General features: G+C 43.6%; 1 protein-coding gene across 4 annotated transcripts in view; it reads left to right on the forward strand.

The window, feature by feature from the left end:
• The window catches only part of MAPK4 (mitogen-activated protein kinase 4), a 172,438-nt gene that overhangs the window by 44,810 nt on the left and 113,499 nt on the right, over positions 1-14,129 (forward strand). The window lies entirely within an intron of this gene.

The following is a 14,129-nucleotide window of genomic DNA, read 5'->3' on the forward strand; positions in this document are numbered from 1 at the left end:
AGATAGATAGAGGCAAAGGAATCCTTGTTAAGAATAGTGGAAAATATTATAGGGTGGATAGTATTTTATACACGCACACACACACACACACATATACACATGTTGGCTTCCACAATGGCTCAGTGGTAAAGAATCCTCCTGCAATGCAGGAGACATGAGTAGACACAGATTCGATCCCTAGGTCAGGAAGATCGCCTGGAGAAGGAAATGGCTACCCACTCTGGCATTCTTGCCTGAAAAATCTACAGTCCATAGGGTCGCAAAGAGTCAGACATGACTGAGTGACTAAGAGTGTGTGTGTGTGTGTGTGTGTGTGTGTGTGTGTATGCACCAGATTTTTGAAAGTCTTGAGTGTCAGGCAGAGGGGTTGGAATCAGAAGAAGAGACGCAGAGGTTCAGAACAGACTTTTGAACTCTGTGGGAGAAGGGGAGGGTGGGATGTTTCGAAAGAACAGCATGTATATTATCTGTGGTGAAACAGACCACCAGTCCAGGTGGGAGGCTTGAGTCAAGTGCTCGGGCCTGTTGGGCTGGGAAGACCCAGAGGAATCGTGTGGAGAGGGAGGTGGGATGGGAGACTGGGATGGGGAATTCGTGTAACTCTATGGCTGATTCACATCAATGTATGACAAAACCCACTGAAAAATTTAAATAAAAAAAAGTAAAAAAAAAAAAGGAATTTTATTTATTAAAATAAAATTTTATTTATTTATTAAAATGGATCCAGTCATGTTTCCTGAGCAGGGATGTCACCCGGTGAAATAGTGTTCCAGTGAGATTAGCTCAGCAGTATTAGTTCCCATTCAAATCCATGCCTGCTCCTGGAGAAAGCTCGCGGCCATTTCGGAAATGCTGCCCTGTCGGTGGCCTGGTGTGAGTCACTATGCTAGACATCAGTGCTGTCCTCCAAGTAGTTCCAGTTCTGTTTTCTGGGACAGTAGCAGGTTTACGTTTTCCTGCTTCAAAGTTAGGTGTGGCTGAGTGACTTGCTGAGACCCGTGCTGGGGTCGGTGAGCTTTCTCTTGAAGGAACAGACAGTGAATACGTATTTTCAGCTCCTGGGTCCTGCAGTCACTGCCGCACCTGCTCAACTCTGCTGTCATGGTGTGGAAGCAGAGGGTGTACCCGGGAGCAGGTGTCACCGTGTTCCGGTAAAACTTGATGTACAAGAACAGGCAGCTGGCCCAAGGGCTGTAGTTTGCAACCCCTGAACCAATGCACTGTGAGTGAGAAAAGCTCTGATCGGGGCGTGTGATGACCACAGAAGCACATGTGAAAGTGAAGCCTCTGCCAGTCCGGGACCCTACGTGAGCATGTGGCATGAATGAGACATACACTCGGCAGTGGGGAGCCATGGAGACGCTGGTGGTGTTGCTTATTGTAGCATAAGCCGTGTCTGTGATGAGTGATGAGTGATCCGGCATCATCCCTGCGTACACAGTGTCGCCATCATCCATCAGCATCCTCCTCCTCCTAGTCCTCACTGTCACAGCTGGTATCTGCAAGCCCTTCCTGGGGGACATTACCAGCTTGGTTTCAGTAACTCCTTCCCTTGCACCGCCTTTCGCAGAAACAAGAAAGGGAAGTTCAGAGAGGTGAAATAACTTGCCCGCCATCTCACAAAGGGTTAAGTGTGGGAACTGGGGTTTGAGCCCAGCTCTTCTAAATTCTTAACTTCTATGTATCCCGCCTCGGGTTCGGGTCTTTGGATTATGATTTTTTTTTCTTTTATCCCTTCACCTCTTTGATTACTGCTCTTGGCAATGTGTCCTGTTTTGACAGGACCCGCAGTGGCTCTGGCAGCAGGCGGAGAGAGAAGAAAGACCCTTGCTTCCAGAAAAGCGCTGGTCTGGGCAGTGGAGGAGGTAGATGGAAGTAACCAGAGGGATGGATCAGGTTTGCAGCTCAGACGCTCCCAGGAGGAGGACCGCTTTGGGGACTGGCAGATCTGAGCAATGGCTCTCAGTCTTGTATTTCCCGTATTTCTGTCAGTCACCTCCCAGGCACGCTGTCCTCTTTCCTTGCTCATTCATGTTCTTGTCTTTCTTTGAAGCAATTTAAAAAAAAATTATATTCCGAAACAGTCTTGAGAAATTGTGTTACTCGCCTTCCTGGCCTGACAAAGCTCTGAACAAGCTTTCGAGCTCTGACTGCCATCTTTGATGGCTTGGCAGATAATTTTCCAATCTGGTGTTACAAAGGCCTAGTTCTATTTGATCAAGTAATAAGAAACCATGTAATGAGTTCTTATAACTTCTGAAGAGCTACCACTGAAGATACTATCCATTCTGTTATTCAATATTTCTTATTTAAAGTCTCACTTAATTAAATTTCTCTATTTAGTGTCATGGAAAGTTTTCTCTCGTTAAAATGATCCCTTGTCCTAATCACCAGTGAGAATTACATAAGCGATTATGTTTCCCTTTTTACCTTGGCTGTTGGGAAGCAGGATTTATTTGATACTTGGGGATAATACCCTCTTGGACTCAGGATCAGAGTAGATTATCTACCCATTCCCCCCTCCTCCTTCACCGCTGGGTTCAGATCTCTGTTTCCGACTTTAAGTTTTAAATCGTGTAACATGCTGTTGTAGGTTACTGAAATTCCATCTTGGAAGTAGATGAGGTTTAAGTTATAATGAAGACTTCACGTGCCCATATTGGGGCAAGTCAGAGTGAAACTGAGAGCCACGGCTGGCCTCATCCTAGGAGGAGGTTCTTGGGTACCATCTAAGACTGTGCTCAATCAGAGCACTTGAGATCGGGCAGGTTCCCTTCCTTTTCCACAACGATAACTCCTGGGCAAAGGGCCTTTGCTGGGGTCCCACTGCCAGGAACAGCCCTCCTTCCACTTGCAGTTTAGTTTTAGTTTCCCTCTAGTGCCCACTGTTGGCAGAAACTGACAGGGCTCCCGCTCTCAAAGGAGGCTTGCAAATGGCAGAGAACTGACAGGTAGGTAGTTCAGAGCTGAGATAAGTGCGTCACGGCAGGTGCACCCTCTCTGCCCCCACTTCTTTATTTATCACGTGATGAGATCGAGCACGTGGTGCGCAGGGTGGCGAATGGCACTCTTGACCCTCTCCTAGGCTTCAGTCACAGCAAAACATAGAGCCAATCAGGTTCCCTCCTCCCCGCTCTGCGCTCAGTGGTAAGTAAGCATTCTGAGGCCTCATATGCCTCCCCCGCTCCCAGTTCTTGCCTAGTGCCAAGGACAGTGCTTACAGGGGACACTCATTGTATGCTTGAGATATTTAATTATTGAATTTTTAATATATGCAAGTCACCAAGTATTCAATAACTACAGACTGTATCCGGCCCAGGGCCAGGGAAGCAGACCATGCATGAGGCATGGCCTGGCTGTGAATGAGCTTATAGTCTTATTATAAAGTGATAAACCCAGTAAGCAGAGAGCAGGTTTTTTTACCTTTCTGATGACAAGAATACTGGAGTGGATTGCCATTTTCATCTCCAGGGGATCTTCCCGACCTAGGAATTGAACCGAGGTCTTCTGCATGGCAGGTGGATTCTTTGCTGTCTCTGAGTTACCAGGGAAGCCCCAATGAAAAGTCTCAAGTTTTAGTAGATTCAGGTGGAGTTTGAGTCCAGGGAAGGGATAGAGATCCTCATTGCTTGGAGTAGGAGGTTTTCAAGAGGATCTGGTTTCTTACCCATCTCTCGTGTACTCACCTGGAGACACAATTACTCCAAAGACATGTGTGTTGGGAGAAGCTATTGATTCTGCTGCCTCTGTCATCTGGTATCGCTTATATTGTGCTTTTCCTCAACATCATCATCCCACAGTGAACCCAATAGTATGCATCTTGCTACGTTAAAAAATGAATGTTTGAGACACCAAGAGAACATTCAGCATAGTTACTTGTTCGTGGCTGCAGAAAATCTGTCTCAGAGGAATTCCCTCGGGAGCAGCCCTGGATGCATCCTCACAAAGCTCCACCAAATAAGTGAGCAGAGAGGACCTTTGGCTGGAAGGCATCTCGGAGCTCCTTATCTGGGCCTGGCCCAGAGTGTTCCCTTGCAGATGTCACCCCAGGGAGAGCTGACGGCTGGGGCACCATTCCCTGGCCTCAGGGGAAGGCTTCAGGGACTCATTTAATGAAGCAGCACTTGATCTTCAAGGTCTGCAGAGAAGGATAAGGTGGCCCAGAGGAGAAGGTAGCATTCCTTCAGCGGCCCCTGTCCATGTCAGCACGACGTGGGGATGGGCACTGGATGAAACGACTGAGAGGGACTCTCTGATGCTGGATTCCTTCGAGGTGATCACACTGTTGACCCTGCTTTGCCCGAGTTCTTGTGCAGGAATGGGGCTGTGTTCTTCGCACAGCGCCCTTGGGCACACTCCCCTCTTTTTCATTTAGATTTTTACGTATTGGAGTATGCAGCTCAGGGTAAAGCTTACGAATCTTAAACATACAGCTTGATGGATTTTTTTCCATGTATACCCTATGCAAGCAGATAAGACTATAGACTTAGTTCCCTAAAATTCTTCATGCCCCCACTCCCAGACAGTTCTCTCCGCTAAATATTAGCTTTGTCTGGCTTTGACTGTCCTATAAATGGAATCATAGAAAATATATTCAGTTATGTCTTTTTCTTTTGCTAAGTATTGTACAATTCTAATTTTTTTTCTACTGTTGGGAAAAGTAGAAACAACTCAGAGAAGTGGCATGGTTAAACAAGGTTTGACACCTGCAGTCATCGCACAGCTTTTTACCCTGCAACCATCCATCTGTCTGTCCTTCTGCCCATCCTTGCAAACTCATGTTGAAAGATGGCTCTATGTCAGGGATGGTTCCAGGTGCTGGACATGTAGATATGAGTAAAATCACCCTGCCTTCAAAGATCTCCCAGTGTAATGGGAGTGAAATTTTTTAGGAGGATAATTAAGGTGTAGAGGGTGTAGAAGTCTGTACAAGGAGCTGTGTCTTTATGTGGAAGCCTGGAGGAGAATGGAGAGGAGAAGTAAAAGAGGAAGAGGCAGTGACTGTGACTGGAGGACTCAGGAAGGAGGAAACGATATTAGAACAAAATTTCATCTTTATTGTTTTCTTATCAACAGGGCTGCAGAATTTAAGAAGACAGGTAGGGTTGGGGTCATCGTCTGTGTATCGCTTATAGGATCTTGCATTCGTGGAGCTAACAGGCATTCATGACCAAAAATCTCCAAACATTACAACATGTCTTCTCTAAGAGCATGAATACCACACCTAGAACTTTCTAACTAGGCAGAGAGCAGAAAGTAACAGGTTACTTCCTTGATTTGATTAGACACCTAGAAAGATCAATGGTAAACAACAATGACAGTTTCAGCAGAGTTCCTGGCGTGGAACTTTCTAGGTCAGGTAAACACAGGGCCCAGTATGAATTTCTGGAAATTATGTACATCAGCTTGCTTCTCTAGATAGGTGGGAACTTTTTGAAGATCTCTCCCTTCTGTCAGAACATAAGAGAACACACTGTGGCAGATGTCATCACGTGACCCTCAGTGAGTATAACCCCTTCATGATACCCCGTATAACCCCCTCCTCTTGAGCGTGATGGAACCTATGACTTGGCTTCTAACCAACAGAATATGGCAAAGGTGACTAGGGTGGGGGGGGGGGTCATTCTCTTAATTAGGCTACATTATATGGGAAAGATGATAGGATGTCAGTCTCATAATTTTTTTTCATAATTGTGTTACATAAGACTCTGCCTTAGCAGACTAGAGAGGGAGTCTCCTGTTGGCCTTGATAAAGTGTACAGCCAGATTGTGAGAAGGTCGGTGCAGAGGGCCACGTGGCAGGCAACTGTAGGTGGCCTCAAGGACCTGAGTGGCCTCCAGCCAACTGCTGGTAAGAAACTGGGGCTCTAAGGCTTAGAGCTGCAAGGAAATGAATTCTACTAACAACATGAATGAGCTTGGATTCTTCCCTGGTCAAGCCTCCAGATGAAAATGCAGCCCATTCAATACCCTGAAACCTGAGCAGAGTAGACACCTGACTCACAGAAACTGAGATGATGAACATGTGTTACTTTAAGCTGATAGCTTTGTGGTAATTTGTTACATGGCAATAGATAACTAATACACATACTTATCTGCAAGCATTTGTTGTGTCAAAATAACCCCTGAGTGACACATGGCTCTGCAGATACTCTGAGTCCTGCATGCTGTAATGAGGATGTTCAGTTCAGTTCAGTTCAGTTGCTCAGTTGCGTCCAACTCTTTGTGACCCCATGGATTGCAGTATGCCAGGCCTCCCTGTCCATCACCAGTTCCTGGAGTTTACTCAAACTCATGTCCATTGAGTCGGTGGATGTAGAAGTGGCCAATGAATTCCTTGAAGGATTGCTATTTATAATAACATTTTACTTTCACACTGTTTTGGACTTGACTTCTATAAGAAGTAAATAAGGGCATTGTATAGGACCTAAGTTTAGCTGTTCTGAGAGAGACCCGGTATCAATCAGCCCCTTTTCTAACATTTGTAGGGTCTGGGGCAAGAATGCAAATGGATGACATACCATATGTCTAAAGAATGAAAAGTTATAAATCACTGTTACATGTAATATAATCTGCCATGTTGATGAATATGTATTGTAATAACAATATATGTGTAAAGGTCTTTATATCACTGAAGAATGGCAAAATATTAAAGATAATGAAATGTAATTATTATTTTGCATTCTTGGCTATTCAGCTGATGGAAAATATTTGAACAGAGTAACAAAATGTTTAATTCATATATTATTGTATTTTCCATAAAATATATTTTCTTGCTTCCATTTCAGGAAAAGGTCACTAATTATTTTGTTTAACATAGTGGATGTTAGATTGACAGTAAGACTCTAAAGGATTAAAAACTAGATTGTGTGCCAAATTTGAATGTTATATTTTCATCAAAATATAAATTTAAAGTAGTCAAAAACTTAAAATTTAAGTGAAAGTTTTCAAATAGTTTTTTCCAAAGTATTCACAAATCTATGAAAACTAAATAGCAAACATACCAGTTACAAATTATACAAAACTTAGCATTTTAAATACAGCTGAATTTTCAGTTTCTTAAACATTTAGTTTAAGATCTTATAAAATATTATTTTAAAATGGCAGATGTCATCTTTAAAATATTATTTTAAAAAGAGAACTACTTGTAATTGTAGCTTTTAAAGTTCATCTAGGGGCCAACGTAAAGAATCAGGGTCACATTTCATGTATATTATTTCTAGACCCAGGTTATTATTGCAAACTATCCCTCCACTTTCCATATGCAACTCTTGTTGCACATTGATTCAGTGGTACTGATGAAATCAAGAACTAGAAGATGAAGAGAAGCAAAAAAAAAAACAAAACCCACAGATATTCTGGCCTTCTGGGAAACAATACCTCTTCATTATGCAGAAATCTGTTGCACTGATGCTCTGTGAAGAAAGATTTGATGAGTTAATCCCCCCTGTGCTGGCACTGATCAAATTCTCCATCCTCTGCGGCTGCATCTGTCCCCGATCCTGGCGGTGGCAAAGTCCCCAATCTTTCACAGCGTTTGGACACAGTGGCCTTTTGTTTCGAGGGCTAAGGCAAGAAATGTGGAGACATGTTTCCCTGGGGCTTGAATGATGTTCATCATGCAAGCGGATGCTTCGGTTGCTGATCATGCTGTGTCAGCGCTGGGTCCCAAGTGATTGGATCACCCATGGGTTCTTTAATAAGTGTGTGTGTGTGTGTGTGTGTGTGTGTGTGTGTGAAAGAGAGAGAGAGAGATCCATTGCTTTCAGAAGTGTGGGTTCCCATGCATGCATCCTTCTTGTTTGAGTCCAAGGGAGTGTTTGCTGCCCCAAATATTAGCTTTTCAATCAGTATAACCCTTGCCTTCCTTCTCACATTAGTTGGCAAGCGTAACAGTCTTGAACCTCTAAGGCTTTGGCCACCTGATGTGACGAGCTGACTCACTGGAAACACCTTGATGCTGGGAAAGACTGAAGGCAAAAGGGAGGGGGCGGTTGGCAAAGGATGAGATGGTTAGATAGCATCACCGACTCGATGAACATGAATTTGAGCAAACTCCAGGAGATAGTGAAGAACAGGGAAGCTTGCTATGCTGTAGTCCATGGGGTCACAATGAGTCGGACACAACTTAGCAAGTGAACGACAACAAATAATAGTCCTTGATGGGATGGCAGCTCAATGGCTTCACAGTCTCCAGGACCCAGGCTGTTTCCCTCTGGCTGTTCCCTTTCCCCTAGGTTGTTGCCCTCGCCAACATGGCTCAAGATGGTTCCCACCGTATCTCTAATTCAGCCAGAAGGAAGAAGAAGGGACGAGAAGCAGGGCTTGTCCCTCTTGTTAAGAGTCTGACCCTGAAGGTGCGCATACCAATTCTGCACATGTCCCGCTGTTCACAGATGGCTAAGAAATGTGGTCTTCTACTGGGTGTTCTCATGTCCAGCTAAAAATTAAGTCTTCTGTGAGAGAAGGGGAGAACACAGTTTGGGTGACAGCCAGTAATCTCTGTCACAAGTATGTATTTTTTTATGTAAGTTTGGAAGGATAATCATTTAGAATCATGGATACAAGGTTGCCCAAGTTCAGTTGTATTTCACAAAACAACAGACTTCTAGGAAAGAGCTTTGGATGGTTTTAAGCACATTGCAGGCTGGGGCTGCCAGAAATGTTAAGCTGAGTGGGTGGAAAACTGAACTGGGTTCAGATCCACAACCAGCCACAAACAACTAAAGTGACCTTGATCCAGTTACATCTGTTGGCCCCAGTTTGCTTTTTAGTAAAATGAGGGCTTTGTATTAGAGTTACTGGTTACAAACCGGGTACCATGGAACCTTAGAGATCCTCAGAGTCACTTAAGATGCTAGGGATTGGTTCTGAACCTTTCTTCCCTATGTATTAATTCTAATTAATTTAATTTCCTGTGTATTAATTTGTATTGATTGTGTGATAAAGAAAAAAAGGCAAGACAGCTTCTATTGCCAAAATGAAAGTTTGAAAATGCCTGCACACTGGGGCGCCTAGTGGATATAGTAGGATATAGAGGTCGGACTCAATGGATATGAGTTTGAGCAAACTTGGGGAGATAGTGAAGGACAAGGAAGCCTGGCGTGCTGCAGTTCATGGGGTCAGAGAGAGTCACACATGACTTGTCGACTGAGTGACTGAGGGATCAGACTGCCTGAATTTCAACCTCAACTTTGCCACTTACCTTATGCTGAGGTCTTCCCCTTTCCTGAGTTTTAAGTATTGCTTCCTCATTTATAAAATATCATTACTGTTATTTACCTCTTGGGACTGTCTTAAAGCTTAAATGAGGTAATATATCTGAGAGGGCTTACCTTAGAGGATCTGGTGTAACAGATGTGTCTAATAAATGGGAACCATTGTTAATCATTATCACTATCACCAATCTCATCTCTAAGGCTTCAGCTTTGGGCTGTAAAGCTTTGTGTTTCTGTGAATTGACGCACATAATGAAGGACCTTTCTATGAAATAAATGGCTACCCATGGGTTTTTCTCTTTACACCTGGATTTTTGCAGGTTTTCTCTAAATGAGGCACACTTGAGTTAGCCCATCCTGGGTAAAACAGTTTAGACATAAGTAAGATATAGAGTTCTGTAATTTCAGAGACAATATTTAAATAATTTTTTTTCAACAGAGGGAAACAATTTCAGTCTTTTAGTTCAAGGAGAAAATGAATCAAGTCTGCACATGGCAGGAAATAAAATGCAGAGTTACTAGCACTTTAAATAGTTAACCAGAAGGATAAGCAGGAAAATCCCATGATATGACTTTTTGTCAATCTTGACTTTCTAGGGATTAAAGCTGCTTTTGAGTTTAGACCCCTGCTTATTCCAGTTTGTTAAACCCTTGACAAACTCCAGTGTATTCCACTCAGCAGTTGCACATGAGGGGGTCATATTACAGTCTCCACATTACAGAGCCGATGAAGCAACAGCGCAGAACCGTGTGATCCTGGAACTGAGAGACTTGGAGGTCACTGACTGCAGCCATCCTTGTGGGCCAACTGATGTTGTACCCAGAATCAAGTGGAAGAAGTGTAATGGGTCTTTGGATCCACCCACTCATCTTATGGTGGCTCAGATGGTAAAGAATCCTCCTGCAACGCAGGAGACCAGGGCTCGATCCCTGGGTGGGGTAGATCCCCTGGAGAAGGGAATGGCAACCCACTCTGGTATTGTTGCCTGGAGAATTCCATGGATGGAGAAGATTGGTGGGCTACAGTCCATGGGGTCACAAAGAGTCGGACACAACTAAGCGACGAACACTTCAACTTCAGAAGATTTAGCAGGAATGTGCGAGAGAGGATTTTAAATCTTAAGATGAGTGCTGTGTGGTATTTAGTCGCTCAGTCATGTCCACTCTTTGTGACCCCGTAGACTGTAGCCTGTCAGGATCCTCTGTCCATGGGGATTCTCCAGGCAAGAATACTGGAGTGGGTTGCCATGCCCTGTCCAGGGGAATCTTCCCAACCAGGGATCGAACCCAGGTCTCCTGCACTGCAGGCAGATTCTTTACCATCTGACCCACCAGGGAGCCAAGGTTGGGGACTGTTAAATCTTTACTCTGACTTATAACCATAAGGCCTTTGACTACACCCCATCCATCTTGTTTTCTAGCTCTGTAATGATTCTTGTTTATAGAACCTGAAAATCTGAGCACTGAAGTGATGCTCAGAGTTTATGCAATGCCAGAGTCTTCTTCATATCATCTTTGACAGATTGTTACTGCTCCTTCCTGACTGTGTCCCCATGACAAGGAGCTCATGGCTTTGTTAGGAGGCAGCCACTCCTTTAGAGGAAAGAGCCAACTTATTTGAAAATTTTTCTTTTGCCCTGAAACTTGCTTTTCTGGTATATGTGTATTGTACATGTATGTATATATCTGACAGCCTTTTTTACCTTCCAGATCAACCCTGCTTAAAATTGATCCCTCTTTGCAGGTGGTCTTTGAAATATATGAAGCCAACCCACTTCCATCTTCAGCCTTCATATGCTCTCAGCATCCCTCATATGTCATGATGCCCTTAACCACCTGATCATTCCCTCCGGGCTTCCTTGGTTTTGATGAAAGTGTGTTTGTTAAAGTGAATGAACCAAACCAGTTATCATACCCTGTGCCAGCTCTCACTCTTATTTTTCCATTTTTCCCCATTTAACTTTATTATTTTTTAATATTTATTTGTTTATTTGGCTGTGCTGGGTCTTAGTTTTGGCATGCAGGATCTTCAGTTGCGGGATGCAAACTCTTTGTTGGGGCATTTGGAGATCTGGTTCCCTGACCAGGGATTGAACCCCAGCTCCTTATATTGGGAGCATGGAATCTTCCCCCTGTACTACCAGATAAGTCCCTCCCCACTTCACTTTAGAAGCTGTGCGTGATACCCCCCATAATGGCTTGATTAATGTTGGGGAAAATAAGAGGAGGAATGTATGTGGGCCCTTAAGTTCTATTTCTCTACATATATTTCTGTACCAAGATGGGCTCTAAAAATGGTTTTGTCATAATGATTCAGATGTAAATCTGAGGTCTGCCAAGTCTCTCAGACCTTTTCCAGTGGCCATTCCTCTATTTCAGACCTTCATAGTAAACCTGGAGGGTAACGGCTACATCTTTTATTTATTTACTACATTTCCCTTGACTTTGAGGATACTTGTGCTTGTGTTTTTTAATTACCTCTAAAATGTATTAAGGTACTTTAAAAATCTATCTTTAGAAATGTTAGAGATCACTAGCATTTAAGCACCATCTAAAACACTGATGAGAAAGCATTTGCTCTGTGATAACAGTGTCGTCATCATAATGGAGTGAGCCTTCTCGTTTGAAGGGATGGATCAAGGTAAACAAGACCATCCCAAACCTGGAGAGGTAATGCACTTTGCTGTGCAGAATACTGAGTGTCACTGTGTTGGGCATTTGACACTTCCAAGACTCAGGCTCCTGGCTTAAGTAACTGCCTTTCTATAGCATGTCTAAAGACATGTGGGTCAAAGTCATTACATACTATATTTTTAAAAAAAGAAGAAGGTGAATAGAAAGTGAAACATGAAAAATGTATCATTTTAATTATGCTGTCTGAAAAAGTGATGAAATATTCAGCAGAAAAAAATTAAATGATCCGCCATGGTGTGTTTTCCCATGAGTCATTACATATTTACCCAGTCATATGAACTGCCTTATCAAAATTCAGGAGTTTACATTAAACTAGACCTAGAACCCTTGACTTACCCAATGAGACAAGCAGATCTGAATTATCATTGACCACTGCCCGCTCCTGCCGTCATCTTTCCTTCCCCAAGCAGGGAGCACGCTTATACCAAGGAAATCTTCTGGGCTTCATTTTTAACCTCTTGGTCCTTTTGCCAAACCTGAGTACCGTGAACCAAGTTGATGTTGCTTTTCCTCCTTCTCTGCAGGCCTTTCTCTCTGCAGCGCTGGTGAGAGAGGAAGCCCAGCCTCTGGCCAGCCCACAGGGTGCTGGCCTGTGCTGCAGGGTCGCTGGCCATGGAACGGAACCGGGGGCCTGACTCTCTGAGGACATGCAGGTCGTGCAGCCTCTCTGTTTGGGTTGGCAACACAAGTCATGTGCTTCACTTTTGCTGGGGCCCTATCGCTTGCTGAATATTTATTTGTCCCCAAGATTATTTAGTTATCCTCAGGAATCCAGACTCTCTGGCCAGCTTTTCTCCTTTGGCATAGGTTCCCAGAGGGGAATGTGATTGACCCCCTTCTCCCTTCAGAAGGGGCCTTATTGCTCATCGACTTGGCAGCATTAGAGCAGAAAAGCAAAAAGGGACCCGGGAGGACACAGACTGTGTCTACAGTTAGCAGCAGGGCTAAGATTAGAGCTTGGATCTTCTGATTCCACATCCAGAGTTCTTTCGAGAACCTCTCAAACTTTGGGGCGCATGTAAGCACATGAGGGACTTATTTAATAACATAAGCACCTGCTGTTGTTGTTGTTCAATGGTTCAGTCGTGTCCAACTCTTTGCAACCCCGTGGACGGCAGCATGCCAGGCTTCCCTGTCCTCTACCATCTCCTGGAGCTTGCTCAAACTCATGTCCGTTGAGTCGGTGATGCCATCCAACAATCTCGTCCTCTGTCATCCCCTTCTCCTGATCCAATCCATCAGGGTCTTTTCCAATAAGCACCTGAGGGACTTATTTAATAAAATTCAGAGTCTTAGTTTTCCCTCTTTAGAAATTCTGATGTGGAATCTGCCTGTTGAATGTGCACCTCTGTGATCTAAGATGTCTTGTGTGCACTAGGTCACACTGGCTTATCAACCTTTACCTTCTACTTGCATTCACCTGGTGAAGCTACTCAGTTAAATATGAAGATTGTCATATCCCTTACTCATTAAAAAATTACAGCACAAAGAACATGATCAAATCATTGAAGTAACATAGAAAGTAGAAGAAATCCACCCATAGCCAAGCTCCCTATCAGCCTATCTATCATCTACCTACCCTGTCATCTTTGGAGAGGTTATCTGTCAACCTAATAATTCTATTACCTTATTTTCACTTCCTTTGAGCCAAGTAGGCTTTGTTATTTGACTTCCTAAGAAACGAGGCTCTCCAAAGCTATTGAAGTATTAATTAAATTAATTAAAATAGTATTAAATGTTATTGAGCATCTGGTACATTACTGGGCACTGTACTCAGTGTTTTACACACATTCACTCATTTAATCATATTGACCTTATGAAGCAAGTTCTATTATCCCCATTTTCCAGATAAGAACACTGAGGCTTGGAAAGGCTAAGTGGCTTGTAATCAAGTTTTCTGGTTGGGAAGCAAAGCTGAGATTCAAACCCTCCTACTCCAAAGCCCATGCTCTTCTTCACCACACTGCTTTCCAAACATTCAGATAAAGACAGAGATGCCTGAACTTCAGGTCCTCATCTCTGTGAAGAAAGGAGACATTCCTAAACAGAAAACAACCAGAGGACAGCAAGAACAAGTGTATTTAATTTCTAAAACGTGTGCTAAAGATACATGGTGCTGTAGGGAGGAAGTACAGGGAAATATTTACTGGATTGGAAGCTTTTGAATGCAAGGGAGGAAAAAGACACTTCATCCTGGTGATGGAGGCTGCTACTATA

This window comes from Muntiacus reevesi, chromosome 4 (genome assembly GCF_963930625.1).
Source record: "Muntiacus reevesi chromosome 4, mMunRee1.1, whole genome shotgun sequence".
NCBI classification, from domain to species: Eukaryota; Metazoa; Chordata; class Mammalia; order Artiodactyla; family Cervidae; genus Muntiacus; species Muntiacus reevesi.